Source organism: Chiloscyllium punctatum, chromosome 18 (genome assembly GCF_047496795.1).
Source record: "Chiloscyllium punctatum isolate Juve2018m chromosome 18, sChiPun1.3, whole genome shotgun sequence".
Classification (NCBI taxonomy): domain Eukaryota; kingdom Metazoa; phylum Chordata; class Chondrichthyes; order Orectolobiformes; family Hemiscylliidae; genus Chiloscyllium; species Chiloscyllium punctatum.
The window spans coordinates 33844842-33869679 of NC_092756.1; the positions used below are offsets into that span (position 1 = coordinate 33844842).

Consider the following 24838-nt stretch of genomic DNA (forward strand, 5'->3'; position numbering starts at 1 on the left):
GTTTTAAACAGAAATGAGGCAGGGATTGAAACAGCATTTAAACCAGCTGTTCCGTTGGAGCTGTTCAGCAGAAATGGCAGCGGTGGGATACGAACCCACGCCTCTGTCGAGACCTGAGCCTTAATCCAGCGCCTTAGACCGCTCGGGCACACTACCAACACGCTAGAGCGTCCATTTTCTTGCACTTCCAATTGTGTTCCTGCATAACAACAGATGCAAACTCACGTGAAAAGGGTTCCATGATCCCTCTCCGACTCGCACAACTGCTGGGATGTGCGCGTCTACAATATCAATTTCTCAGCAGTTAACGATAGCCCATCAATCCAGACAAAAATCACTGGTAAGCTGAGTCTATCTTCTCAGACTGCATTCAGCTACAAATGTATCTGTGAGTGCGTGAGAATATATGATCGGTTATGATTGGGTCAAATTACCATGAGCTACTTGACATTACTGCAGTTTCGATTCTTGCTTTGCTCAATGATTTCACCCATTGTTGGAAACAGGACAACTTTCACGGTGACACGGAACATGAAACACACCGGACTACAGGGAAAATGCACAAAGCTGAGCAGGCCGTGTCCCAAATCATACCGTGCAGCATAGTTTCAGTCACTGTGTCTGTTTTGCAGAATAAGGTTCCCAAAGAATGTTCCACCCTAAAACCGGAGGTAGCATTACAATCCGAGAATGACAGATTACATTGTGAGGAAGGTCTGACCTCGGGGCCGGTTCGAGATGCCACTTTCCTTGCCTTTTACCTTAACCGTGCAATTTGCTGCAGAGATTATCACACCTGGACATGAGCCTCATCGATACCAACTGAGTTGGAAACCTGTGTGGGAATCGATGAGAAAAAGTGACTCAATAAAGTTTAACAAGTTCCATGGTGCTTTTTAGAAATGCAGTTTCTGTTCACCTCAATCCAAAAGGCAGTTTCTGAACATAGTAACAGAAGTCAAAAGGTAATTACCTCACCCCACCCCCACTCCGGAAGAGGTGCTAACTGCCCTTGATTGCTTTTTGTTCACGATGTGAAGAGCTCTCACGCCTGAGTCACCGTCACGTCTCTGGTTGCAGAATGAATCACAAAGAAGGACTTTCTCCAGAGCCGCAACTGCCTCACTTCCCCACTCGCCCTCCCCGTTTACATTTTCCTGCTCGTCAGTGATTTAAAGAAAACCAAATGGATGCGATGTCATTCTGTAGCCTCTCTGTCGATTCCTCCGTTTCAGTTCCAACGTGGCTTAGATCTCGGGGCGCACCTTAATACTAGCGACGCTATGAAAGCACAGGTCCAGAGGTTCCTCTGAGAGTGTAATTTCTTTCATTGCTGTTGCTGATTGAATGAGCCACTGACGTGGGAACTGCTCCAAAACATGATTCAGGACCTCTGGTGCCAATTCTCGCACGTTGAATAACGACAGACACCTTCCAAATGAGGTCTTTCAGAGACGACTTTGGGATACATTTGACAGACAGACTAGTTGAGGAATCCGTGGTGCACTGTGACACCAGCACATCAGCTTCTTCTCTGTCTTTGAACCGGGCCGCCTGCGCAAGGAATGCGAATGCGGTAATGCTTTTCGTGGAAGGATCAGAAGGGGGTAACTACACTCTCAAACCGAATGGCATATGATCAGAACCAGGTTGGAGAAAAACTTTACAATGCTTTGCACAGTAATTAAATGGAATTGCATTGCATTGCACTGCACTACGAGAGAAGATTTGTTCAAGCAAACTCGAAGGCAGGTTTGAAGTTGGGAAATCATCAAGAAAGCTGCGTTCTTGTCCATGTAAAAGGCTGCAGTTGAAGAGCAAAACAGTTCCTGCCCAGTTTCAAACCGGGGACCTTTCGCGTGTAAGGCGAACGTGATGACCACTACACTACAGAAACAAGCCGCAGTCGCCCTCACTGCAGCTCAGTGGCATCCAGCACTGAAAGTTGAAGCCATTCTACCTTTCACCTTTCTGTTTCCGTTAGCTCGTTGTTTAATGGGACTTGTTTAATTTTGGCTTAGTGGTGAGCATGGACGAGATACACCGAAGTATCTGTTTCCACGCGGTGTACCCCAATAACGTTGTGTTGCTTACACCTGCTTTAAAGAATTACGTTTTTGCGGAGCTTACCGTCGCAGTCTGTGGCAAAATCATTTAGTCTGTTGGACTGCTCACGGGAAAGGTAGCATTGTGAAACACTGCAGAAACGAACGACTTCCTTACTTTTGCTCCGACTGACCATACTCCGTGAAAGTTTCCCAGATTCTCAGTTGAGGATTTTTGCAGCTGGAAGTTACCTCAGAAACCCTGTTAATTCGTAATGTATTGAGCGAATCGCAAAACAGAAAGCATTTAACACGGAACACAAACAAAACTGGAGAACCAAATGCATTTTCAGACACAGCGAGCATGAATGCTAAATGTGAGAGTGTCGGGGGGGCATGAGCCATAAAGTAATCACACAACTAACAACAGGGCAATTCCAAACTACTCTTTCAAACATACTGGAGCCTGAGTGCACCACCACTTCCCAGACAATGCTGCAAAGAGACAAAGAAAGAACATAATAAGAATGGGCCATAAAAAGTGAATTTCACCAATCACAGTCTCGATTAGATTATCTTTCCCTTCCGATGACTGCAGGACGGAAACGAAGGAAGTGGGAGAAATTTAATAACATATGACATCGAAATACATTGGAACGATTTTCTCATTGGCCAGAAAACCAAATAACGACGAGTCGAGTCACCGGAGGAGTCTGTTTCGCAACAACGATGAAATAACAGTCTCCATTCGGTTCCAGTAAAAGCTCAACTTGCCTGGAACAGAAAGCAACAGTAGAGCTGCTGGCGATTTTCCGCGCGGGAAGCGAACACGATCATGACAGCACAGACACTTTGGAAAATTCGGCATTTGCCCACACCGCAGTCAATTCCCCGGGAAGCAAACTCATTTTTCTTCTGTTTTAAACAGAAATGAGGCAGGGATTGAAACAGCATTTAAACCAGCTGTTCCGTTGGAGCTGTTCAGCAGAAATGGCAGCGGTGGGATACGAACCCACGCCTCTGTCGAGACTGGAGCCTTAATCCAGCGCCTTAGACCGCTCGGCCACACTACCAACACGCTCGAGAGCCCATTTTCTTGCACTTCCAATTGTGTTCCTGCATAACAACAGATGCAAACTCACGTGAAAAGGGTTCCATGATCCCTCTCCGACTCGCACAACTGCTGGGATGTGCGCGTCTACAATATCAATTTCTCAGCAGTTAACGATAGCCCATCAATCCAGACAAAAATCACTGGTAAGCTGAGTCTATCTTCTCAGACTGCATTCAGCTACAAATGTATCTGTGAGTGCGTGAGAATATATGATCGGTTATGATTGGGTCAAATTACCATGAGCTACTTGACATTACTGCAGTTTCGATTCTTGCTTTGCTCAATGATTTCACCCATTGTTGGAAACAGGACAACTTTCACGGTGACACGGAACATGAAACACACCGGACTACAGGGAAAATGCACAAAGCTGAGCAGGCCGTGTCCCAAATCATACCGTGCAGCATAGTTTCAGTCACTGTGTCTGTTTTGCAGAATAAGGTTCCCAAAGAATGTTCCACCCTAAAACCGGAGGTAGCATTACAATCCGAGAATGACAGATTACATTGTGAGGAAGGTCTGACCTCGGGGCCGGTTCGAGATGCCACTTTCCTTGCCTTTTACCTTAACCGTGCAATTTGCTGCAGAGATTATCACACCTGGACATGAGCCTCATCGATACCAACTGAGTTGGAAACCTGTGTGGGAATCGATGAGAAAAAGTGACTCAATAAAGTTTAACAAGTTCCATGGTGCTTTTTAGAAATGCAGTTTCTGTTCACCTCAATCCAAAAGGCAGTTTCTGAACATAGTAACAGAAGTCAAAAGGTAATTACCTCACCCCACCCCCACTCCGGAAGAGGTGCTAACTGCCCTTGATTGCTTTTTGTTCACGATGTGAAGAGCTCTCACGCCTGAGTCACCGTCACGTCTCTGGTTGCAGAATGAATCACAAAGAAGGACTTTCTCCAGAGCCGCAACTGCCTCACTTCCCCACTCGCCCTCCCCGTTTACATTTTCCTGCTCGTCAGTGATTTAAAGAAAACCAAATGGATGCGATGTCATTCTGTAGCCTCTCTGTCGATTCCTCCGTTTCAGTTCCAACGTGGCTTAGATCTCGGGGCGCACCTTAATACTAGCGACGCTATGAAAGCACAGGTCCAGAGGTTCCTCTGAGAGTGTAATTTCTTTCATTGCTGTTGCTGATTGAATGAGCCACTGACGTGGGAACTGCTCCAAAACATGATTCAGGACCTCTGGTGCCAATTCTCGCACGTTGAATAACGACAGACACCTTCCAAATGAGGTCTTTCAGAGACGACTTTGGGATACATTTGACAGACAGACTAGTTGAGGAATCCGTGGTGCACTGTGACACCAGCACATCAGCTTCTTCCCTGTCTTTGATCCGGGCCACCTGCGCAATCAATGCGAATGCGGTAATGCTTTTCGTGGAAGGATCAGAAGGGGGTAACTACACTCTCAAACAGAATGGCATATGATCAGAACCAGGTTGGAGAAAAACTTTACAATGCTTTGCACAGTAATTAAATGGAATTGCATTGCATTGCACTGCACTACGAGAGAAGATTTGTTCAAGCAAACTCGAAGGCAGGTTTGAAGTTGGGAAATCAAGCAAGAAAGCTGCGTTCTTGTCCATGTAAAAGGCTGCAGTTGAAGAACAAAGCAGTTTCTGCCCAGTTTCAAACTGGGGACTTTTCGCGTATAAGGCGAACGTGATGACCACGACACGACAAAAACAAGCCTCGGTCGCCCCCGCTGCAGCTCAGTGGCATCCAGCACTGAAAGTTGAAGCCATTCTACCTTTCACCTTTCTGTTTCCGTTAGCTCGTTGTTTAATGGGACTTGTTTAATTTTGGCTATGTGGTGAGCATGGACGAGATACACCAAAGTATCTGTTTCCACGCGGTGTACCCCAATAACGTTGTGTTGCTTACACCTGCTTTAAAGAATTACGTTTTTGCGGAGCTTACCGTCGCAGTCTGTGGCAAAATCATTTAGTCTGTTGGACTGCTCACGGGAAAGGTAGCATTGTGAAACACTGCAGAAACGAACGACTTCCTTACTTTTGCTCCGACTGACCATACTCCGTGAAAGTTTCCCAGATTCTCAGTTGAGGATTTTTGCAGCTGGAAGTTACCTCAGAAACCCTGTTAATTCGTAATGTATTGAGCGAATCGCAAAACAGAAAGCATTTAACACGGAACACAAACAAAACTGGAAAACCAAATGCATTTTCAGACACAGCGAGCATGAATGCTAAATGTGAGAGTGTCGGGGGGCATGAGCCATAAAGTAATCACACAACTAACAACAGGGCAATTCCAAACTACTCTTTCAAACATACTGGAGCCTGAGTGCACCACCACTTCCCAGACAATGCTGCAAAGAGACAAAGAAAGAACATAATAAGAATGGGCCATAAAAAGTGAATTTCACCAATCACAGTCTCGATTAGATTACCTTTCCCTTCCGATGACTGCAGGACGGAAATGAAGGAAGTGGGAGAAATTCAATAACATATGACATCGAAATACATATGAACGATTTTCTCATTGGCCAGAAAACCAAATAACGACGAGTCGAGTCACCGGAGGAGTCTGTTTCGCAACAACGATGAAATAACAGTCTCCATTCGGTTCCAGTAAAAGCTCAACTTGCCTGGAACAGAAAGCAACAGTAGAGCTGCTGGCGATTTTCCGCGCGGGAAGCGAACACGATCATGACAGCAGAGACACTTTGGAAAATTTGGCACTTTCCCACACCGCAGTCAATTCCCTGGGAAGCAAACTCATTTTTCTTCTGTTTTTAACAGAAATGAGGCAGGGATTGAAACAGCATTTAAACCAGCTGTTCCGTTGGAGCTGTTCAGCAGAAATGGCAGCGGTGGGATTCGAACCCACGCCTCTGTTGAGACTGGAGCCTTAATCCAGCGCCTTAGACCGCTCGGCCACACTACCAACACGCCCGAGATTCCATTTTCTTGCACTTCCAATTGTGTTCCTGCATAACAACAGATGCAAACTCACGTGAAAAGGGTTCCATGATCCCTCTCCGACTCGCACAGCTGCTGGGATGTGCGCGTCTACAATATCAATTTCTCAGCAGTTAACGATAGCCCATCAATCCAGACAAAAATCACTGGTAAGCTGAGTCTATCTTCTCAGACTGGATTCAGCTACAAATGTATCTGTGAGTGCGTGAGAATATATGATCGGTTATGATTGGGTCAAATTACCATGAGCTACTTGACATTACTGCAGTTTCGATTCTTGCTTTGCTCAATGATTTCACCCATTGTTCGAAACAGGACAACTTTCACGGTGACACGGAACATGAAACGCACCGGACTACAGGGAAAATGCACAAAGCTGAGCAGGCCGTGTCCCAAATCATACCGTGCAGCATAGTTTCAGTCACTGTGTCTGTTTTGCAGAATAAGGTTCCCAAAGAATGTTCCACCCTAAAACCGGAGGTAGCATTACAATCCGAGAATGACAGATTACATTGTGAGGAAGGTCTGACCTCGGGGCCGGTTCGAGATGCCACTTTCCTTGCCTTTTACCTTAACCGTGCAATTTGCTGCAGAGATTATCACACCTGGACATGAGCCTCATCGATACCAACTGAGTTGGAAACCTGTGTGGGAATCGATGAGAAAAAGCGACTCAATAAAGTTTAACAAGTTCCATGGTGCTTTTTAGAAATGCAGTTTCTGTTCACCTCAATCCAAAAGGCAGTTTCTGAACATAGTAACAGAAGTCAAAAGGTAATTACCTCACCCCACCCCCACTCCGGAAGAGGTGCTAACTGCCCTTGATTGCTTTTTGTTCACGATGTGAAGAGCTCTCACGCCTGAGTCACCGTCACGTCTCTGGTTGCAGAATGAATCACAAAGAAGGACTTTCTCCAGAGCCGCAACTGCCTCACTTCCCCACTCGCCCTACCCGTTTACATTTTCCTGCTCGTCAGTGATTTAAAGAAAACCAAATGGATGCGATGTCATTCTGTAGCCTCTCTGTCGATTCCTCCGTTTCAGTTCCAACGTGGCTTAGATCTCGGGGCGCACCTTAATACTAGCGACGCTATGAAAGCACAGGTCCAGAGGTTCCTCTGAGAGTGTAATTTCTTTCATTGCTGTTGCTGATTGAATGAGCCACTGACGTGCGAACTGCTCCAAAACATGTTTCAGGACCTCTGGTGCCAATTCTCGCACGTTGAATAACGACAGACACCTTCCAAATGAGGTCTTTCAGAGACGACTTTGGGATACATTTGACAGACAGACTAGTTGAAGAATCCGTGGTGCACTGTGACACCAGCACATCAGCTTCTTCTCTGTCTTTGAACCGGGCCGCCTGCGCAAGGAATGCGAATGCGGTAATGCTTTTCGTGGAAGGATCAGAAGGGGGTAACTACACTCTCAAACAGAATGGCATATGATCAGAACCAGGTTGGAGAAAAACTTTACAATGCTTTGCACAGTAATTAAATGGAATTGCATTGCATTGCACTGCACTACGAGAGAAGATTTGTTCAAGCAAACTCGAAGGCAGGTTTGAAGTTGGGAAATCAAGCAAGAAAGCTGCGTTCTTGTCCATGTAAAAGGCTGCAGTTGAAGAACAAAGCAGTTTCTGCCCAGTTTCAAACTGGGGACTTTTCGCGTATAAGGCGAACGTGATGACCACGACACGACAAAAACAAGCCTCGGTCGCCCCCGCTGCAGCTCAGTGGCATCCAGCACTGAAAGTTGAAGCCATTCTACCTTTCACCTTTCTGTTTCCGTTAGCTCGTTGTTTAATGGGACTTGTTTAATTTTGGCTATGTGGTGAGCATGGACGAGATACACCAAAGTATCTGTTTCCACGCGGTGTACCCCAATAACGTTGTGTTGCTTACACCTGCTTTAAAGAATTACGTTTTTGCGGAGCTTACCGTCGCAGTCTGTGGCAAAATCATTTAGTCTGTTGGACTGCTCACGGGAAAGGTAGCATTGTGAAACACTGCAGAAACGAACGACTTCCTTACTTTTGCTCCGACTGACCATACTCCGTGAAAGTTTCCCAGATTCTCAGTTGAGGATTTTTGCAGCTGGAAGTTACCTCAGAAACCCTGTTAATTCGTAATGTATTGAGCGAATCGCAAAACAGAAAGCATTTAACACGGAACACAAACAAAACTGGAAAACCAAATGCATTTTCAGACACAGCGAGCATGAATGCTAAATGTGAGAGTGTCGGGGGGCATGAGCCATAAAGTAATCACACAACTAACAACAGGGCAATTCCAAACTACTCTTTCAAACAGACTGGAGCCTGAGTGCACCACCACTTCCCAGACAATGCTGCAAAGAGACAAAGAAAGAACATAAGAATGGGCCATAAAAAGTGAATTTCACCAATCACAGTCTCGATTAGATTACCTTTCCCTTCCGATGACTGCAGGACGGAAATGAAGGAAGTGGGAGAAATTCAATAACATATGACATCGAAATACATATGAACGATTTTCTCATTGGCCAGAAAACCAAATAACGACGAGTCGAGTCACCGGAGGAGTCTGTTTCGCAACAACGATGAAATAACAGTCTCCATTCGGTTCCAGTAAAAGCTCAACTTGCCTGGAACAGAAAGCAACAGTCGAGCTGCTGGCGATTTTCCGCGCGGGAAGCGAACACGATCATGACAGCAGAGGCACTTTGGAAAATGTGGCACTTTCCCACACCGCAGTCAATTCCCCGGGAAGCAAACTCATTTTTCTTCTGTTTTAAACAGAAATGAGGCAGGGATTGAAGCAGCATTTAAACCAAAAAAATGGTTTGGCGCTGTTCAGCAGAAATGGCAGCGGTGGGATTCGAACCCACGCCTCTGTCGAGACTGGAGCCTTAATCCAGCGCCTTAGACCGCTCGGCCACACTACCAGCACGCCAACGTCCATTTTCTTGCACTTCCAATTGTGTTCCTGCATAACAACAGATTTAAACTGACGTGAAAAGGGTTGAATGATCCCTCTCCGACTCGCACAGCTGCTGGGATGTGCCCGTCGACAATATCAATTTCTCAGCAGTTAACGATAGCCCATCAATCCAGACAAAAATCACCGGTAAACTGAGTCTATCTTCTCAGACTGGATTCAGCTACAAATGTATCTGTGAGTGCGTGAGAATATATGATCGGTTATGATTGGGTCAAATTACCATGAGCTACTTGACATTACTGCAATTTCGATTCTTGCTTTGCTAAATGATTTCACCCATTGCTCGAAACAGGACAACTTTCACGTTTACACGGAACATGAAACACACCTGACTACAGGGAAAATGCACAAAGCTGAGCAGGCCGTGTCCCAAATCATACCGTGCAGCATAGTTTCAGTCACTGTGTCTGTTTTGCAGAATAAGGTTCCCAAAGAATGTTCCACCCTAAAACCGGAGGTAGCATTACAATCCGAGAACGACAGATTACATTGTGAGGAAGGTCTGACCTCGGGGCCGGTTCGAGATGTCACTTTCCTTGCTTTTTACCTTAACCGTGCAATTTGCTGCAGAGATTATCACACCTGGACATGAGCCTCATCGATACCAAAAGAGTTGGAAACCTGTGTGTGAATCGATTAAAAAAAGCGACTCAGTTGAGGATTTTTGCAGCTGGAAGTTACCTCAGAAACCCTGTTAATTCGTAATGTATTGAGCGAATCGCAAAACAGAAAGCATTTAACACGGAACACAAACAAAACTGGAAAACCAAATGCATTTTCAGACACAGCGAGCATGAATGCTAAATGTGAGAGTGTCGGGGGGCATGAGCCATAAAGTAATCACACAACTAACAACAGGGCAATTCCAAACTACTCTTTCAAACATACTGGAGCCTGAGTGCACCACCACTTCCCAGACAATGCTGCAAAGAGACAAAGAAAGAACATAATAAGAATGGGCCATAAAAAGTGAATTTCACCAATCACAGTCTCGATTAGATTACCTTTCCCTTCCGATGACTGCAGGACGGAAATGAAGGAAGTGGGAGAAATTCAATAACATATGACATCGAAATACATATGAACGATTTTCTCATTGGCCAGAAAACCAAATAACGACGAGTCGAGTCACCGGAGGAGTCTGTTTCGCAACAACGATGAAATAACAGTCTCCATTCGGTTCCAGTAAAAGCTCAACTTGCCTGGAACAGAAAGCAACAGTAGAGCTGCTGGCGATTTTCCGCGCGGGAAGCGAACACGATCATGACAGCAGAGACACTTTGGAAAATTTGGCACTTTCCCACACCGCAGTCAATTCCCTGGGAAGCAAACTCATTTTTCTTCTGTTTTTAACAGAAATGAGGCAGGGATTGAAACAGCATTTAAACCAGCTGTTCCGTTGGAGCTGTTCAGCAGAAATGGCAGCGGTGGGATTCGAACCCACGCCTCTGTTGAGACTGGAGCCTTAATCCAGCGCCTTAGACCGCTCGGCCACACTACCAACACGCCCGAGATTCCATTTTCTTGCACTTCCAATTGTGTTCCTGCATAACAACAGATGCAAACTCACGTGAAAAGGGTTCCATGATCCCTCTCCGACTCGCACAGCTGCTGGGATGTGCGCGTCTACAATATCAATTTCTCAGCAGTTAACGATAGCCCATCAATCCAGACAAAAATCACTGGTAAGCTGAGTCTATCTTCTCAGACTGGATTCAGCTACAAATGTATCTGTGAGTGCGTGAGAATATATGATCGGTTATGATTGGGTCAAATTACCATGAGCTACTTGACATTACTGCAGTTTCGATTCTTGCTTTGCTCAATGATTTCACCCATTGTTCGAAACAGGACAACTTTCACGGTGACACGGAACATGAAACACACCGGACTACAGGGAAAATGCACAAAGCTGAGCAGGCCGTGTCCCAAATCATACCGTGCAGCATAGTTTCAGTCACTGTGTCTGTTTTGCAGAATAAGGTTCCCAAAGAATGTTCCACCCTAAAACCGGAGGTAGCATTACAATCCGAGAATGACAGATTACATTGTGAGGAAGGTCTGACCTCGGGGCCGGTTCGAGATGCCACTTTCCTTGCCTTTTACCTTAACCGTGCAATTTGCTGCAGAGATTATCACACCTGGACATGAGCCTCATCGATACCAACTGAGTTGGAAACCTGTGTGGGAATCGATGAGAAAAAGCGACTCAATAAAGTTTAACAAGTTCCATGGTGCTTTTTAGAAATGCAGTTTCTGTTCACCTCAATCCAAAAGGCAGTTTCTGAACATAGTAACAGAAGTCAAAAGGTAATTACCTCACCCCACCCCCACTCCGGAAGAGGTGCTAACTGCCCTTGATTGCTTTTTGTTCACGATGTGAAGAGCTCTCACGCCTGAGTCACCGTCACGTCTCTGGTTGCAGAATGAATCACAAAGAAGGACTTTCTCCAGAGCCGCAACTGCCTCACTTCCCCACTCGCCCTACCCGTTTACATTTTCCTGCTCGTCAGTGATTTAAAGAAAACCAAATGGATGCGATGTCATTCTGTAGCCTCTCTGTCGATTCCTCCGTTTCAGTTCCAACGTGGCTTAGATCTCGGGGCGCACCTTAATACTAGCGACGCTATGAAAGCACAGGTCCAGAGGTTCCTCTGAGAGTGTAATTTCTTTCATTGCTGTTGCTGATTGAATGAGCCACTGACGTGCGAACTGCTCCAAAACATGTTTCAGGACCTCTGGTGCCAATTCTCGCACGTTGAATAACGACAGACACCTTCCAAATGAGGTCTTTCAGAGACGACTTTGGGATACATTTGACAGACAGACTAGTTGAGGAATCCGTGGTGCACTGTGACACCAGCACATCAGCTTCTTCTCTGTCTTTGAACCGGGCCGCCTGCGCAAGGAATGCGAATGCGGTAATGCTTTTCGTGGAAGGATCAGAAGGGGGTAACTACACTCTCAAACAGAATGGCATATGATCAGAACCAGGTTGGAGAAAAACTTTACAATGCTTTGCACAGTAATTAAATGGAATTGCATTGCATTGCACTGCACTACGAGAGAAGATTTGTTCAAGCAAACTCGAAGGCAGGTTTGAAGTTGGGAAATCAAGCAAGAAAGCTGCGTTCTTGTGCATGTAAAAGGCTGCAGTTGAAGAACAAAGCAGTTTCTGCCCAGTTTCAAACTGGGGACTTTTCGCGTATAAGGCGAACGTGATGACCACGACACGACAGAAACAAGCCTCGGTCGCCCCCGCTGCAGCTCAGTGGCATCCAGCACTGAAAGTTGAAGCCATTCTACCTTTCACCTTTCTGTTTCCGTTAGCTCGTTGTTTAATGGGACTTGTTTAATTTTGGCTATGTGGTGAGCATGGACGAGATACACCGAAGTATCTGTTTCCACGCGGTGTACCCCAATAACGTTGTGTTGCTTACACCTGCTTTAAAGAATTACGTTTTTGCGGAGCTTACCGTCGCAGTCTGTGGCAAAATCATTTAGTCTGTTGGACTGCTCACGGGAAAGGTAGCATTGTGAAACACTGCAGAAACGAACGACTTCCTTACTTTTGCTCCGACTGACCATACTCCGTGAAAGTTTCCCAGATTCTCAGTTGAGGATTTTTGCAGCTGGAAGTTACCTCAGAAACCCTGTTAATTCGTAATGTATTGAGCGAATCGCAAAACAGAAAGCATTTAACACGGAACACAAACAAAACTGGAAAACCAAATGCATTTTCAGACACAGCGAGCATGAATGCTAAATGTGAGAGTGTCGGGGGGCATGAGCCATAAAGTAATCACACAACTAACAACAGGGCAATTCCAAACTACTCTTTCAAACATACTGGAGCCTGAGTGCACCACCACTTCCCAGACAATGCTGCAAAGAGACAAAGAAAGAACATAATAAGAATGGGCCATAAAAAGTGAATTTCACCAATCACAGTCTCGATTAGATTACCTTTCCCTTCCGATGACTGCAGGACGGAAATGAAGGAAGTGGGAGAAATTCAATAACATATGACATCGAAATACATATGAACGATTTTCTCATTGGCCAGAAAACCAAATAACGACGAGTCGAGTCACCGGAGGAGTCTGTTTCGCAACAACGATGAAATAACAGTCTCCATTCGGTTCCAGTAAAAGCTCAACTTGCCTGGAACAGAAAGCAACAGTCGAGCTGCTGGCGATTTTCCGCGCGGGAAGCGAACACGATCATGACAGCAGAGGCACTTTGGAAAATGTGGCACTTGCCCACACCGCAGTCAATTCCCCGGGAAGCAAACTCATTTTTCTTCTGTTTTTAACAGAAATGAGGCCGGGATTGAAACAGCATTTAAACCAGCCGTTCCGTTGGAGCTGTTCAGCAGAAATGGCAGCAGAGGGATTCGAACCCACGCCTCTGTCGAGACTGCAGCCTTAATCCAGCGCCTTAGACCGCACGGCCACACTACCAGCACGTCCGCGACTTCATTTTCTTGCACTTCCAATTGTGTTCCTGCATAACAACAGATTCAAACTGACGTGAAAAGGGTTGAATGATCCCTCTCCGACTCGCACAGCTGCTGGGATGTGCCCGTCTACAATATCAATTTCTCAGCAGTTAACGATAGCCCATCAATCCAGACAAAAATCACCGGTAAACTGAGTCTATCTTCTCAGACTGGATTCAGCTACAAATGTATCTGTGAGTGCGTGAGAATATATGATCGGTTATGATTGGGTCAAATTACCATGAGCTACTTGACATTACTGCAATTTCGATTCTTGCTTTGCTAAATGATTTCATCCATTGCTCGAAACAGGACAACTTTCACGTTTACACGGAACATGAAACACACCGGACTACAGGGAAAATGCACAAAGCTGAGCAGGCCGTGTCCCAAATCATACCGTGCAGCATAGTTTCAGTCACTGTGTCTGTTTTGCAGAATAAGGTTCCCAAAGAATGTTCCACCCTAAAACCGGAGGTAGCATTACAATCCGAGAACGACAGATTACATTGTGAGGAAGGTCTGACCTCGGGGCCGGGTCGAGATGTCACTTTCCTTGCTTTTTACCTTAACCGTGCAATTTGCTGCAGAGATGATCACACCTGGACATGAGCCTCATCGATACCAAAAGAGTTGGAAACCTGTGTGTGAATCGATTAAAAAAAGCGACTCAATAAAGTTTAACAAGTTCCATGTTGCTTTTTAGAAATGCAGTTTCTGTTCACCTCAATCCAAAAGGCAGTTTCTGAACATGGTAACAGAAGTCAAAAGGTAATTACCTCACCCCACCCCCACTCCGGAAGAGGTGCTAACTGCCCTTGATTGCTTTTTGTTCACGATGTGAAGAGCTCTCACGCCTGAGTCACCGTCACGTCTCTGGTAGCTGAGTGAATCACAAAGAAGGACGTTCTCCAGAGCTGCAACTGCCTCACTTCCCCACTCGCCCTCCCCGTTTCCATTTTCCTGCTCGTCAGTGATTTAAAGAAAACCAAATGGATGCGATGTCATTCTGTAGCCTCTCTGTCGATTCCTCCGTTTCAGTTCCAACGTGGCTTAGATCTCGGGGCGCACCTTAATACTAGCGACTTAATGGGACTTGTGTAATTTTTGGCGATGTGGTGAGCATGGACGAGATACACCGAAGTGTCTGTTTCCACGCGGTGTACCCCAATAACGTTGTGTTGCTTACACCTGCTTTAAAGAATTACGTTTTTGCGGAGCTTACCGTCGCAGTCTGTGGCAAAATCATTTAGTCTGTTCGACTGCTCACGGGAAAGGTAGCATTGTGAAACACTGCAGAAACGAACGACTTCCTTACTTTTGCTCCGACTGACCATACTCCGTGAAAGTTTCCCAGATTCTCAGTTGAGGATTTTTGCAGCTGGAAGTTACCTCGGAAACCCTGTTAATTCGTAATGTATTGAGCGAATCGCAAAACAGAAAGCACTTAACACGGAACACAAACAAAACTGGAAAACCAAATGCATTTTCAGACACAGCGAGCATGAATGCTAAATGTGAGACAGTCCGGGGGCATGAGCCATAAAGTAATCACACAACTAAGAACAGGGCAATTCCAAAATTCTCTTTCAAACATACTGGAGCCTGAGTGCACCACCACTTGCCAGACAATGCTGCAAAGAGACAAAGAAAGAACATAATAAGAATGGACCATAAAAAGTGAATTTCACCAATCACAGTCTCGATTAGATTACCTTTCCCTTCCGATGACTCCAGGACGGAAATGACTGAAGTGGGAGAAATTCAATAACATATGACATCGAAATACATTGGAACGATTTTCTCATTGGCCAGAAAACCAAATAACGACGAGTCGAGTCACCGGAGGAGTCTGTTTCGCAACAACGATGAAATAACAGTCTCCATTCGGTTCCAGTAAAAGCTCAACTTGCCTGGAACAGAAAGCAACAGTAGAGCTGCTGGCGATTTTCCGTGCGGGAAGCGAACACGATCACGACAGCACAGACACTTTGGAAAATTCGGCACTTTTCCACACCGCAGTCAATTCCCCGGGAAGCAAACTCATTTTTCTTCTGTTTTAAACAGAAATGAGGCAGGGATTGAAGCAGCATTTAAACCAAAAAAATGGTTTGGAGCTGTTCAGCAGAAATGGCAGCGGTGGGATTCGAACCCACGCCTCTGTCGAGACTGGAGCCTTAATCCAGCGCCTTAGACCGCTCGGCCACACTACCAGCGCGTCCGCAAGTCCATTTTCTTGCACTTCCAATTGTGCTCCTGCATAACAACAGATGCAAACTCACGTGAAAAGGGTTGAATGATCCCTCTCCGACTCGCACAGCTGCTGGGATGTGCCCGTCTACAATATCAATTTCTCAGCAGTTAACGATAGCCCATCAATCCAGACAAAAATCACTGGTAAACTGAGTCTATCTTCTCAGACTGGATTCAGCTACAAATGTATCTGTGAGTGCGTGAGAATATATGATCGGTTATGATTGGGTCAAATTACCATGAGCTACTTGACATTACTGCAATTTCGATTCTTGCTTTGCTAAATGATTTCACCCATTGCTCGAAACAGGACAACTTTCACGTTTACACGGAACATGAAACACACCGGACTACAGGGAAAATGCACAAAGCTGAGCAGGCCGTGTCCCAAATCATACCGTGCAGCATAGTTTCAGTCACTGTGTCTGTTTTGCAGAATAAGGTTCCCAAAGAATGTTCCACCCTAAAACCGGAGGTAGCATTACAATCCGAGAACGACAGATTACATTGTGAGGAAGGTCTGACCTCGGGGCCGGTTCGAGATGTCACTTTCCTTGCTTTTTACCTTAACCGTGCAATTTGCTGCAGAGATTATCACACCTGGACATGAGCCTCATCGATACCAAAAGAGTTGGAAACCTGTGTGTGAATCGATTAAAAAAAGCGACTCAATAAAGTTTAACATGTTCCATGTTGCTTTTTAGAAATGCAGTTTTTGTTCACCTCAATCCAAAAGGCAGTTTCTGAACATGGTAACAGAAGTCAAAAGGTAATTACCTCACCCCACCCCCACTCCGGAAGAGGTGCTAACTGACCTTGATTGCTTTTTGTTCACGATGTGAAGAGCTCTCACGCCTCAGTCACCGTCACGTCTCTGGTTGCTGAGTGAATCACAAAGAAGGACGTTCTCCAGAGCTGCAACTGCCTCACTTCCCCACTCGCCCTACCCGTTTCCATTTTCCTGCTCGTCAGTGATTTAAAGAAAACCAAATGGATGCGATTTCATTCTGTCGCCTCTCTGTCGATTTCTCCGTTTCAGTTCCAACGTGGCTTAGATCTCGGGGCGCACCTTAATACTAGCGACGCTATGAAAGCACAGGTCCAGAGGTTCCTCTGAGAGTGGAATTTCTTTCATTGCTGTTCCTGATTGAATGAGCCACTAACGTGCGAACTGCTCCAAAACATGATTCAGGACTTCTGGTGCCAATTCTCGCACGTTGAATAACGACAGACACCTTCCAAATGAGGTCTTTCAGAGACGACTTTGGGATACATTTGACAGACAGACTAGTTGAGGAATCCGTGGTGCACTGTGACACCAGCACATCAGCTTCTTCCCTGTCTTTGAACCGGGCCGCCTGCGCAAGGAATGCGAATGCGGTAATGCTTTTCGTGGAAGGATCAGAAGGGGGTAACTACACTCTCAAACAGAATGGCATATGATAGGAAACAGGTTGGAGAAAAACTTTACAATGCTTTGCACAGTAATTAAATGGAATTGCATTGCACTACGAGAGAAGATTTGTTCAAGCAAACTCGAAGGCAGGTTTGCACATGGGAAAGGAAGCAAGAAAGCTTCGTTCTTGTCGATGTCAAAGGCTGCAGTTGAAGAGCAAAGCAGTTTCTGCCCAGTTTCGAACTGGGGACCTTTCGCGTGTAAGGCGAACGTGATGACCACGACACTACAGAAACAAGCCTCGGTCGCCCCCGCTGCAGCTCAGTGGCATCCAGCACTGAAAGTTGAAGCCATTCTACCTTTCACCTTTCTGTTTCCGTTAGCTCGTTGTTTAATGGGACTTGTTTAATTTTGGCGATGTGGTGAGCATGGACGAGATACACCGAAGTGTCTGTTTCCACGCGGTGTACCCCAATAACGTTGTGTTGCTTACACCTGCTTTAAAGAATTACGTTTTTGCGGTGCTTACCGTCGCAGTCTGTGGCAAAATCATTTAGTCTGTTCGACTGCTCACGGGAAAGGTAGCATTGTGAAACACTGCAGAAACGAACGACTTCCTTACTTTTGCTCCGACTGACCATACTCCGTGAAAGTTTCCCAGATTCTCAGTTGAGGATTTTTGCAGCTGGAAGTTACCTCAGAAACCCTGTTAATTCGTAATGTATTGAGCGAATCGCAAAACAGAAAGCATTTAACACGGAACACAAACAAAACTGGAAAACCAAATGCATTTTCAGACACAGCGAGCATGAATGCTAAATGTGAGAGTGTCGGGGGGGGCATGAGCCATAAAGTAATCACACAACTAACAACAGGGCAATTCCAAACTACTCTTTCAAACATACTGGAGCCTGAGTGCACCACCACTTCCCAGACAATGCTGCAAAGAGACAAAGAAAGAACATAATAAGAATGGGCCATAAAAAGTGAATTTCACCAATCACAGTCTCGATTGGATTACCTTTCCCTTCCGATGACTCCAGGACGGAAATGACTGAAGTGGGAGAAATTCAATAACATATGACATCGAAATACATTGGAACGATTTTCTCATTGGCCAGAAAACCAAATAACGACGAGTCGAGTCACCGTAGGACTCTGTTTCACAACAACGATGAAATAACAGTCTCCATTCGGTTCCAGTAAAAGCTCAACTTGCCTGGAACAAAAAGCAACAGCAGAGCTGCTGGCGATTTTCCGTGCGGGAAGCGAACACGATCACGACAGCACAGACACTTTGGAAAATTCGGCACTTTTCCACACCGCAGTCAATTGCCCGGGAAGCAAACTCATTTTTCTTCTGTTTTAAACAGAAATGAGGCAGGGATTGAAGCAGCTTTTAAACCAAAAAAATGGTTTGGAGCTGTTCAGCAGAAATGGCAGCGGTGGGATTCGAACCCACGCCTCTGTCGAGACTGCAGCCTTAATCCAGCGCCTTAGACCGCACGGCCACACTACCAGCACGTCCGCGACTTCATTTTCTTGCACTTCCAATTGTGTTCCTGCATAACAACAGATTCAAACTGACGTGAAAAGGGTTGAATGATCCCTCTCCGACTCGCACAGCTGCTGGGATGTGCCCGTCTACAATATCAATTTCTCAGCAGTTAACGATAGCCCATCAATCCAGACAAAAATCACCGGTAAACTGAGTCTATCTTCTCAGACTGGATTCAGCTACAAATGTATCTGTGAGTGCGTGAGAATATATGATCGGTTATGATTGGGTCAAATTACCATGAGCTACTTGACATTACTGCAATTTCGATTCTTGCTTTGCTAAATGATTTCATCCATTGCTCGAAACAGGACAACTTTCACGTTTACACGGAACATGAAACACACCGGACTACAGGGAAAATGCACAAAGCTGAGCAGGCCGTGTCCCAAATCATACCGTGCAGCATAGTTTCAGTCACTGTGTCTGTTTTGCAGAATAAGGTTCCCAAAGAATGTTCCACCCTAAAACCGGAGGTAGCATTACAATCCGAGAACGACAGATTACATTGTGAGGAAGGTCTGACCTCGGGGCCGGTTCGAGTTGTCACTTTCCTTGCTTTTTAACTTAACCGTGCAATTTGCTGCAGAGATTATCACACCTGGACATGAGCCTCATCGATACCAAAAGAGTTGGAAACCTGTGTGTGAATCGATTAAAAAAAGCGACTCAATAAAGTTTAACAAGTTCCATGTTGCTTTTTAGAAATGCAGTTTCTGTTCACCTCAATCCAAAAGGCAGTTTCTGAACATGGTAACAGAAGTCAAAAGGTAATTACCTCACCCCACCCCCACTCCGGAAGAGGTGCTAACTGCCCTTGATTGCTTTTTGTTCACGATGTGAAGAGCTCTCACGCCTGAGTCACCGTCACGTCTCTGGTTGCTGAGTGAATCACAAAGAAGGACGTTCTCCAGAGCTGCAACTGCCTCACTTCCCCACACGCCCTCCCCGTTTCCATTTTCCTGCTCGTCAGTGATTTAAAGAAAACCAAATGGATGCGATGTCATTCTGTCGCCTCTCTGTCGATTCCTCCGTTTCAGTTCCAACGTGGCTTAGATCTCGGGGCGCACCTTAATACTAGCGAATTAATGGGACTTGTGTAATTTTTGGCGATGTGGTGAGCATGGACGAGATACACCGAAGTGTCTGTTTCCACGCGGTGTACCCCAATAACGTTGTGTTGCTTACACCTGCTTTAAAGAATTACGTTTTTGCGGAGCTTACCGTCGCAGTCTGTGGCAAAATCATTTAGTCTGTTCGACTGCTCACGGGAAAGGTAGCATTGTGAAACACTGCAGAAACGAACGACTTCCTTACTTTTGCTCCGACTGACCATACTCCGTGAAAGTTTCCCAGATTCTCAGTTGAGGATTTTTGCAGCTGGAAGTTACCTCGGAAACCCTGTTAATTCGTAATGTATTGAGCGAATCGCAAAACAGAAAGCACTTAACACGGAACACAAACAAAACTGGAAAACCAAATGCATTTTCAGACACAGCGAGCATGAATGCTAAATGTGAGACAGTCCGGGGGCATGAGCCATAAAGTAATCACACAACTAAGAACAGGGCAATTCCAAAATACTCTTTCAAACATACTGGAGCCTGAGTGCACCACCACTTCCCAGACAATGCTGCAAAGAGACAAAGAAAGAACATAATAAGAATGGGCCATAAAAAGTGAATTTCACCAATCACAGTCTCGATTAGATTACCTTTCCCTTCCGATGACTCCAGGACGGAAATGACTGAAGTGGGAGAAATTCAATAACATATGACATCGAAATACATTGGAACGATTTTCTCATTGGCCAGAAAACCAAATAACGACGAGTCGAGTCACCGTAGGACTCTGTTTCACAACAACGATGAAATAACAGTCTCCATTCGGTTCCAGTAAAAGCTCAACTTGCCTGGAACAGAAAGCAACAGTAGAGCTGCTGGCGATTTTCCGTGCGGGAAGCGAACACGATCACGACAGCACAGATACTTTGGAAAATTCGGCACTTTTCTACACCGCAGTCAATTCCCCGGGAAGCAAACTCATTTTTCTTCTGTTTTAAACAGAAATGAGGCAGGGATTGAAGCAGCATTTAAACCAAAAAAATGGTTTGGCGCTGTTCAGCAGAAATGGCAGCGGTGGGATTCGAACCCACGCCTCTGTCGAGACTGGAGCCTTAATCCAGCGCCGTAGACCGCTCGGCCACACTACCAGCACGCCAACGTCCATTTTCTTGCACTTCCAATTGTGTTCCTGCATAACAACAGATTTAAACTGACGTGAAAAGGGTTGAATGATCCCTCTCCGACTCGCACAGCTGCTGGGATGTGCCCGTCGACAATATCAATTTCTCAGCAGTTAACGATAGCCCATCAATCCAGACAAAAATCACCGGTAAACTGAGTCTATCTTCTCAGACTGGATTCAGCTACAAATGTATCTGTGAGTGCGTGAGAATATATGATCGGTTATGATTGGGTCAAATTACCATGAGCTACTTGACATTACTGCAATTTCGATTCTTGCTTTGCTAAATGATTTCACCCATTGCTCGAAACAGGACAACTTTCACGTTTACACGGAACATGAAACACACCTGACTACAGGGAAAATGCACAAAGCTGAGCAGGCCGTGTCCCAAATCATACCGTGCAGCATAGTTTCAGTCACTGTGTCTGTTTTGCAGAATAAGGTTCCCAAAGAATGTTCCACCCTAAAACCGGAGGTAGCATTACAATCCGAGAACGACAGATTACATTGTGAGGAAGGTCTGACCTCGGGGCCGGTTCGAGATGTCACTTTCCTTGCTTTTTACCTTAACCGTGCAATTTGCTGCAGAGATTATCACACCTGGACATGAGCCTCATCGATACCAAAAGAGTTGGAAACCTGTGTGTGAATCGATTAAAAAAAGCGACTCAGTTGAGGATTTTTGCAGCTGGAAGTTACCTCAGAAACCCTGTTAATTCGTAATGTATTGAGCGAATCGCAAAACAGAAAGCATTTAACACGGAACACAAACAAAACTGGAAAACCAAATGCATTTTCAGACACAGCGAGCATGAATGCTAAATGTGAGAGTGTCGGGGGGCATGAGCCATAAAGTAATCACACAACTAACAACAGGGTAATTCCAAACTACTCTTTCAAACATACTGGAGCCTGAGTGCACCACCACTTCCCAGACAATGCTGCAAAGAGACAAAGAAAGAACATAATAAGAATGGGCCATAAAAAGTGAATTTCACCAATCACAGTCTCGATTAGATTACCTTTCCCTTCCGATGACTGCAGGACGGAAATGAAGGAAGTGGGAGAAATTCAATAACATATGACATCGAAATACATATGAACGATTTTCTCATTGGCCAGAAAACCAAATAACGACGAGTCGAGTCACCGGAGGAGTCTGTTTCGCAACAACGATGAAATAACAGTCTCCATTCGGTTCCAGTAAAAGCTCAACTTGCCTGGAACAGAAAGCAACAGTAGAGCTGCTGGCGATTTTCCGCGCGGGAAGCGAACACGATCATGACAGCAGAGACACTTTGGAAAATTTGGCACTTTCCCACACCGCAGTCAATTCCCTGGGAAGCAAACTCATTTTTCTTCTGTTTTTAACAGAAATGAGGCAGGGATTGAAACAACATTTAAACCAGCTGTTCCGTTGGAGCTGTTCAGCAGAAATGGCAGCGGTGGGATTCGAACCCACGCCTCTGTTAAGACTGGAGCCTTAAACCAGCGCCTTAGACCGCTCGGCCACACTACCAACACGCCCGATATTCCATTTTCTTGCACTTCCAATTGTGTTCCTGCATAACAACAGATGCAAACTCACGTGAAAAGGGTTCCATGATCCCTCTCCGACTCGCACAGCTGCTGGGATGTGCGCGTCTACAATATCAATTTCTCAGCAGTTAACGATAGCCCATCAATCCAGACAAAAATCACTGGTAAGCTGAGTCTATCTTCTCAGACTGGATTCAGCTACAAATGTATCTGTGAGTGCGTGAGAATATATGATCGGTTATGATTGGGTCAAATTACCATGAGCTACTTGACATTACTGCAGTTTCGATTCTTGCTTTGCTCAATGATTTCACCCATTGTTCGAAACAGGACAACTTTCACGGTGACACGGAACATGAAACACACCGGACTACAGGGAAAATGCACAAAGCTGAGCAGGCCGTGTCCCAAATCATACCGTGCAGCATAGTTTCAGTCACTGTGTCTGTTTTGCAGAATAAGGTTCCCAAAGAATGTTCCACCCTAAAACCGGAGGTAGCATTACAATCCGAGAATGACAGATTACATTGTGAGGAAGGTCTGACCTCGGGGCCGGTTCGAGATGCCACTTTCCTTGCCTTTTACCTTAACCGTGCAATTTGCTGCAGAGATTATCACACCTGGACATGAGCCTCATCGATACCAACTGAGTTGGAAACCTGTGTGGGAATCGATGAGAAAAAGCGACTCAATAAAGTTTAACAAGTTCCATGGTGCTTTTTAGAAATGCAGTTTCTGTTCACCTCAATCCAAAAGGCAGTTTCTGAACATAGTAACAGAAGTCAAAAGGTAATTACCTCACCCCACCCCCACTCCGGAAGAGGTGCTAACTGCCCTTGATTGCTTTTTGTTCACGATGTGAAGAGCTCTCACGCCTGAGTCACCGTCACGTCTCTGGTTGCAGAATGAATCACAAAGAAGGACTTTCTCCAGAGCCGCAACTGCCTCACTTCCCCACTCGCCCTACCCGTTTACATTTTCCTGCTCGTCAGTGATTTAAAGAAAACCAAATGGATGCGATGTCATTCTGTAGCCTCTCTGTCGATTCCTCCGTTTCAGTTCCAACGTGGCTTAGATCTCGGGGCGCACCTTAATACTAGCGACGCTATGAAAGCACAGGTCCAGAGGTTCCTCTGAGAGTGTAATTTCTTTCATTGCTGTTGCTGATTGAATGAGCCACTGACGTGCGAACTGCTCCAAAACATGTTTCAGGACCTCTGGTGCCAATTCTCGCACGTTGAATAACGACAGACACCTTCCAAATGAGGTCTTTCAGAGACGACTTTGGGATACATTTGACAGACAGACTAGTTGAGGAATCCGTGGTGCACTGTGACACCAGCACATCAGCTTCTTCTCTGTCTTTGAACCGGGCCGCCTGCGCAAGGAATGCGAATGCGGTAATGCTTTTCGTGGAAGGATCAGAAGGGGGTAACTACACTCTCAAACAGAATGGCATATGATCAGAACCAGGTTGGAGAAAAACTTTACAATGCTTTGCACAGTAATTAAATGGAATTGCATTGCATTGCACTGCACTACGAGAGAAGATTTGTTCAAGCAAACTCGAAGGCAGGTTTGAAGTTGGGAAATCAAGCAAGAAAGCTGCGTTCTTGTCCATGTAAAAGGCTGCAGTTGAAGAACAAAGCAGTTTCTGCCCAGTTTCAAACTGGGGACTTTTCGCGTATAAGGCGAACGTGATGACCACGACACGACAAAAACAAGCCTCGGTCGCCCCCGCTGCAGCTCAGTGGCATCCAGCACTGAAAGTTGAAGCCATTCTACCTTTCACCTTTCTGTTTCCGTTAGCTCGTTGTTTAATGGGACTTGTTTAATTTTGGCTATGTGGTGAGCATGGACGAGATACACCGAAGTATCTGTTTCCACGCGGTGTACCCCAATAACGTTGTGTTGCTTACACCTGCTTTAAAGAATTACGTTTTTGCGGAGCTTACCGTCGCAGTCTGTGGCAAAATCATTTAGTCTGTTGGACTGCTCACGGGAAAGGTAGCATTGTGAAACACTGCAGAAACGAACGACTTCCTTACTTTTGCTCCGACTGACCATACTCCGTGAAAGTTTCCCAGATTCTCAGTTGAGGATTTTTGCAGCTGGAAGTTACCTCAGAAACCCTGTTAATTCGTAATGTATTGAGCGAATCGCAAAACAGAAAGCATTTAACACGGAACACAAACAAAACTGGAAAACCAAATGCATTTTCAGACACAGCGAGCATGAATGCTAA

At 45.5% G+C, this 24838-nt stretch overlaps 5 non-coding genes across 5 annotated transcripts; all 5 read right to left on the reverse strand.

The window, feature by feature from the left end:
- Nucleotides 1-5998: 5998 nt before the first annotated feature.
- On the reverse strand, nucleotides 5999-6080 carry trnal-aag (transfer RNA leucine (anticodon AAG)). The gene has a single exon. It is a non-coding gene; the product is annotated as a tRNA-Leu (tRNA).
- Nucleotides 6081-8958: 2878 nt separating this feature from the next.
- Nucleotides 8959-9040, reverse strand: trnal-aag (transfer RNA leucine (anticodon AAG)). The gene has a single exon. It is a non-coding gene; the product is annotated as a tRNA-Leu (tRNA).
- Nucleotides 9041-10515: 1475 nt separating this feature from the next.
- Nucleotides 10516-10597, reverse strand: trnal-aag (transfer RNA leucine (anticodon AAG)). Its single transcript has one exon. It is a non-coding gene; the product is annotated as a tRNA-Leu (tRNA).
- Nucleotides 10598-15728: 5131 nt separating this feature from the next.
- Nucleotides 15729-15810, reverse strand: trnal-aag (transfer RNA leucine (anticodon AAG)). Its single transcript has one exon. It is a non-coding gene; the product is annotated as a tRNA-Leu (tRNA).
- Nucleotides 15811-22491: 6681 nt separating this feature from the next.
- Nucleotides 22492-22573, reverse strand: trnal-aag (transfer RNA leucine (anticodon AAG)). Its single transcript has one exon. It is a non-coding gene; the product is annotated as a tRNA-Leu (tRNA).
- Nucleotides 22574-24838: the final 2265 nt, after the last annotated feature.